General features: G+C 31.3%; 1 protein-coding gene across 2 annotated transcripts in view; it reads left to right on the forward strand.

Annotated features, from left to right (window-relative positions):
• The window catches only part of LOC106682875 (acetylcholinesterase), a 169,853-nt gene that overhangs the window by 91,040 nt on the left and 71,959 nt on the right, over nucleotides 1–6,854 (forward strand). For both annotated transcript variants that reach the window (XM_014423977.3, XM_014423978.2), the window contains exon 2: nucleotides 4,078–4,130. The gene's annotated coding sequence lies outside the window, so the exon portion shown is untranslated. The remainder of the gene's footprint in view (nucleotides 1–4,077; nucleotides 4,131–6,854) is intronic.

Below are 6,854 nucleotides of genomic sequence, written 5' to 3' on the forward strand. Positions count from 1 at the left end.
TATATATATATCACCGAAATTCCTCGCTTTTCTACTGCTAACCATGTATTTTGTTATTATCCTAGGTACACACACAGAGTGTATATTGTATTTAATTGTTAAGGTGGAGATAATTCCTCAGGATAATTTTATAATAACACCTTTTTTTTTAGCAATATTTAGTGGCATTTGTTCCCATCTTCAGGTAATCCAATCCTTTTTAATTAACTTTACCCATTTATATATAAATTAAATTCTTGTTTGAGATCAGTTTGTTTATCAATTATAATAAAAAATATCTATTAAGCCTCAATCTGTTTATTTTCTTATTATTCCACTCCTACGTTTTGGCCCTTCCGGGCATTCTCAAGGATAACTATTAATTAACTAGTTCAATTACACTCTTAACATTAAAAAATACTTTCGAAAATATTCTCAAGTACTATTATATTTCTAACAAATAGTAGCTACACTAACTTACACTGATTATCCAGGGAGCAATATTTAAGGTTGGTAACGCAGCAAATTAAAGGATAATCTAATAAATGAAATTGAAAACTCTTTTTTTCTTAAACACTGTTATTAAAGTAGTTCTGACTGTGAATTATTGTTTCATATACTTTAATGAACGCTTCTAAAAGTCAATCTAATAAAGTCTATACACTGAATCTGCATCCACGGGAAGGTTGACAAGAAAAACAATTGCGGACAGATGTCTCTCTATATATAAACGTACCCGTGCAAGTTTTTCATCATATAAATTGATTTTTTTTTAACATAGAGCTTTTCAATTTGCCAGGAGTATATTTAAATATACCGTATCGATAAGCTTTAAAAAATAATCAAGAATAATGGTCTCCGAAAAAAGACGGGAGACCAACCCACAGTGTTGTTTCAAACTTTCTTTCCCAAGTTTGGACGGAGAACTGTTGCTCCTCAGTTTAGTTCAAGGGAACTGCCACTTTGGAAGAACGTTAGCCCTCTCTCTCTTCCTCTCCAGTCTTCCAAACACTTGAACCATTCATATTCCAGGAGTGGTTCTACTTTTCCAAATTAAATAACTGGAACGGTTTCGTGTACTTTTTTAACAGTTCTATAGGAGATATTCAAGATTCCACGAAAAGGGGATATCCAGAACGTGAATATTAACCTAATCCTAAAGATACCTATTTGGGATTTTGAAACCTAGAAATATATACATTTATGAGAGCATATTAACTTTTTACGAAAAGTAATCACAAAACTATGCTATGTCATAATAATTACAGCACCATTTTTCTATATCATCATATTCAGTACAGAATTCATTTTAAATTTTCTTAATTTTGCACTTGAGTTTCACGACTTTGTTAGTCAAGCGTTGAAATGGAAACTTTTATGAAAATATAACTGAAGAGAAAAGTCTATTTCCCTAAAAAAGGCTCTAATGATTTTGATGAATCTAGGTTTATCATTGTTAATAAATAGTTTAACAGATTAACATATCGAATTTTCACAAGAACCATTTTGCATTTTTAACAGCAATCAATAATATGTAAACAATGAAACATTTTGTCAATTAACTAAAGGTGAAAAATAGAGTGAAAGTAGTTTAGAGACTGAAACATTGGATACAGCCGAGCGTACCCGATCCTTACCGATTCCAATCATACGTACTAGGCTTTGTTATAATTTGTTAAATTGTTGTATTTTGGGCCAAAATCAAAATTGATGTTCGTTATTCGTACCTCGAGAAACTCTAAAATACAAATTTTCATAGAAACAGAAAAATAAAATATTTATATTTTTCTGTTTCTATAAAAATTTGAAATTTTTGCCTTCCAGGGAGGAATTATAATTTGTATGATGCGTGCGCTACACCATTTTTATATATAAAAAAAGGAAAATAATTGAAATATCGATATAAATTTTTTGTAGTATTTACCATTAAGTACTTATCGCTGAAGAAATATATATAATTAATAGAACCTTTTATTAATATTCTCGGGTTCGGCAATTAATCTAAATATTATTAATTATTGTTATTATTTTCTGTTTTTCTCGCTATTGCGGGTTGAGTATCTGAGGTGAGATACCAGATGTTCAACCTCCTTTTTCATTTTTTTTTTCAAAGATTTAAAAATTTTCGAACAATGCATCATGCAGTGTCTTAGAGAACTGACTGTTGAGTCTCTCTTAACACATTAATAGGCAAACAATCCGTACCAACTACTTTTGATTTTGTCCATTGGTGGATATTATAATTAGAGTGGTAACACCTTTCAAATGGAACAATTCCTTCAATTTTATGGCCAGTTCCTGATTTCTCCTTTTCAGCTACATTGGAGCTTATGATACCGTTGGGGATCCCGACATCAATAAGTTAATTTTTTTTTTTTATGTTATATCAATAGGGAGAATATCTGGTTTATTATGATCCGTAGCAATACAATAATTATTATTATTAATATTTTTTAAAATAACAAGAAGTCTAGTAAATGAGATTTTGAACGCAAAGCGGTGAGAAGAAATAGTGAAATTCAATATAACAGAAAAATCATAAGAAGGTTTCTCATTAAAAAAAAAAAAATTAAAAGCTCGGCCAAGAAGGTAGATAGCTTTCCGAAGGCTCGAACAAGAAGCCCTTCGTAGACTCGACAGCTCATTTGATCTTTGCAAAAGATGACGGAAGAGTACAGTTTGAAGCCGATGCTGCAATGCGGTGAGTGTAGCATCAATACCAACTGCAGGTAGTACCGCTCACAGCCTTTACATTAGCTCAAAGCTGTCTACACTCCCTTCAGTTTTATTTTTTCCTTTATTTTTTATATATATATATATATTTTTTTCTGTCCGAATTTGAGGTACATGGTTATTAAAACAGATTCATATGAAATGATGTTAACAAATAATTCAGTCCGCCAATTTTGTATAAATAGAAGACATGACCATTTTCATGGGAAAATTTTATCATTCCTCAATTATTTAATTTTTATTTCGGAAATTTTCCCATTTAGTACAATCAATATTTCTTACACTACATTAATATTCATTTCTATAATAATCTTGATTTATGATAATGTCAAAACAAATACACTAAACATTTGTTTAAACAGCATTCAATACTACTGTTATTTTTTATAAACATAAATCCATGTAAATTTTTTGCTTATAAACAGTAAGCCAACTAGAAATAGGTAATTTATCTATTTTTTATATCATGTTCTTTAGGATTACCTTCACGCGGAACAATATTTATCAATATTTCGAAATACCAAAATTCTTTTTTTTTATTTAAATGTTTCAAAACGAGTAAATGAAATGAATTTTCTTTTTTCCTTGGTTCTTGAAACATTTTTATAGCAACGAAAATTTTTAAATTAGCATTTCATGTTATAAGTAAAGACCAAGAATTTTTTTTTTTTTTAATAGAAAAAAAGGGGTTGAAATGCTGTTGAAAAATTATTGGGTGCAAAACTAGTAATGTGCGCCTGATATTAGGTAGGAGATTACTTAGTTTATTGAAATATCTATGTTAACACATAGCAAGAACACACAGATTTCGAGAATCAGGCGTCTACACCAGCATCTTCATCACACACAGAAGGATATGTAATTCCAAATTCCAAAAAATACCCCCATTATTTTATTGCAACTTTATAAAGTGAATTCATTACTATTAAAAATTTTATTAGCTATAATCACAATAAATTATTGAAAATCGAGCATAAACTTACTTATTGTACATAAATACATACAATAAACATAATAAATACAAAAAGATAAGAGGTTTGCTACGAGAGCATCTGCTAATGTGTGCCTTATATTAGGTAGGAGATTACTCAGTTTATTGAAATAGCTATAACAATACAATCATCACTTGATTATAAAAATGACTTTTTTTTCGTACCCTCCTGAAAAAGATTTGAATTAGTAGTTGATATTAATTTAAATCTTTTTCAGATAAAAATACACATAAATACAGATACAATGTCATAAAAATGACATTACTATTTGTGTTATTTTATTCTTGGGAGTAATTTGTTTCTTGGAGATAAGATAAATTATTCCCGTGTCGAAATATCGCTAATCTTATTTTCTTTTTTTGTTTTGTTGCAGATGGATTGAAACTCAGCGCCAACACAAGTCATTCAATCACCTCCCGCAATAAGGTTTGTATGCATTGAAATTTTATAGAAATAAGTCTTCTGCCCACCAAATAATTCTTTTATTTACTAATATTTATATTACTATCATATAAGCTGACTAGCTGAATTTGAGATAGCATTAACTTTAAATATATATTTAATAGCTATGGTAATATTTACAGACTATTTCGAAAATATCGAAAATTCGTCCCTATTCTGACAAAACGCACCAAACTTAAAATTGTTCGTACAAAAACACATTTTACTCCTGTTTATTTACTAAAAAAGTAATAGTAAATACAATAAAATATTAACAAAGCTTGTGTTCCGTTTAAACGAAGGTTCCAAACAACCTATAATCATATGGCTACGTAACGTCAGCCGGACCCATTTGGCCGAGATAAAAAAAGACACTCATTAACTAGCTGTGGCCAGAGGCAGTCATTCTTTCTTCCTTCCTATTCACTAAAACAAAACCATGAGTGAGTAAAGACATTTCCAAAGAGCAGACCGGTAACCGAGGAGAGAGTAGATGGTGGGATCTGAAGGGAAAGGAAAAAGGAAGCACGAGTGCATGAGAAAGTCACTTTCCTTCTATCTTTGATTCACACCATCACATTCTATCTTTAAATCACACGCAAATCCATAACTATACTCAAACAATTCCTAAAATTCCGTTATTCCATTCCTCAGAACACTCGTCAGCTCCTAGTATCCTCTCATGTCTTCCCCCACTTCGACTACGGATCCTTGGTGTACGGAGGGCTATCTGTAGGACTAGAGTTGAGACTGAAGAGACTCATGAATTGTTTTGTAAGATTTATCTTTGGGTTTCCTAGGCACTCTCAAGTCTCCCGCTGGTATTCCGAGTTGAAGTGGCTCTATCCAACCTCCGGAAGGCAATACCTCCTTGGTGTTTTTCTATTCCAAGTTCTTAACATCAAAAAACCTACCTATATCCTAGATCTCCACACTCTTCGTTCATCCATCCACTCATTAAACACCAGATCCTATCCGAATGATTTATATATGCCCTCCTATAGAACCTCCTTCTTTAGCAAATCCTTCGTCATACGTGCAACCTCCCTCTGGAATTCTCTTCCCATTTCCATTCGCCAGTCCTCATCCATTCTCTCCTTTAAACAACACCTATTCCTTCATTTATTGAATAACCAAACCCCCACATCTTTGTAATCAAATAAATAGGCAGGTATTGATTAACATTATAAACAGTAGTAAAGCCAATATACCAATGTAATTTCATTCTACTATCTGAAAATTTGTAAACGCTCGATAAAAATCTCACTATATGAACCTTGTAATTATTCTTAGGGGACATATGTCCCAGAATAAAGTTATTTTTTCATTTTATTTCATCACATCGATCTGCATTTTTCATTGCTTCTCCCCCTCCCCTCAATCTAAATTAATTAACCTCAACTATAAATGAATTGTATCGGCCACTCTTCATACCCTATAGTTACTATAGATTTCGTATTTAACATTCAACTCTCTTGTTCAACCAACCTATAGATTGTAAATAAATTTTCTTTCTGTTGCCTTATGCCTTATTTTCATTGCAAATAATTTCTATACAGTCCACAATCAATATCCAACCAGCTTCAACATCAAAAGTGAAGTAACGCCTGGCCTTTGGTTGAAGGCACTTCAAACAGCTAGTATCAAACAAAATCTGTTTTTTAATGTTATGTTGCAAAAGTTTTCTCATGAGCTCGAATTGTAAATTTAGGTAAATCTTTTATATACATTTCTAGGCTCATACCACTTTATGAACACTTTTTAAAACAAGTTTGTACGTTTATTACCTGAATATCACACGTAGATACTATTACATCATTGATTTTATGAATTTCCTGAACATTTTCGAAATCATAATAGAACTTCGGCAAAATAACATAGCATATATGCATTCCTTTGTCAACTGTAAAGGAGCACATACGGTACCACTATAAACGATTCCATTACCGATCTGATTGTACAAAGAGATAAACATGTAAGGACCACTTAAAAAATAACGTCCAGAAAATGTGAATGAGATCTTGATAAGCTAGGATTCCTAATTAAAGAGATTATCTTTCTTAGCTCATTTTTGTTTATCTAGGGTACTTTGGCAGACTTACATCACGCTGTTAATTGTTTTAGGTCATCCAGTTATATTTCACGGCTGCTAATCAAGAATTTTAAAAAATAATAATATTGTAACCATTTACTACCAAATATTTTTCGTTGATATAACCTTTTGAAAAACTAATAATTCTTTTAAATTTCATATTGTGATGGCTGTGAAAAAAAATGGAAGAGAAAAAAAAGGAATATATTTTTCCAAGTCAGCTCCGTATATTTGATTGAATTATCCACCTCAGCAATTTTCTATCTCCGTCCAATAACGGATGAATCCCATATTTTTCTACCGCCTTGAATTTAATTTTAGAGGAATCGAGCCCATTCAAATTCATCTCTCCCTCCCTTATCATGGGTAGGAGTTTCATAAGCGATATGAAGAATCGAAGCTTCAAATTCTTTTGACTCCTCAGGCGATCATTGGCTCCAGCATTTGTTATTTTTTAATAGTGAATAAGGAATAAAAGTATATTTGACATTAAGCAAAAAAAAAAAAAAAAAAAAAAGCAAGAAGGTTTCTGGTACAAGCGTTTGACTTGACTAAATAATGATATTAACGATGGTATGATTTCAGGCGAAGGAATAACAAAACTATTACTGATATTA

Source organism: Halyomorpha halys, unplaced genomic scaffold (genome assembly GCF_000696795.3).
Source record: "Halyomorpha halys isolate HHAL.00 unplaced genomic scaffold, Hhal_1.1 Scaffold448.1, whole genome shotgun sequence".
Lineage (NCBI taxonomy): Eukaryota > Metazoa > Arthropoda > Insecta > Hemiptera > Pentatomidae > Halyomorpha > Halyomorpha halys.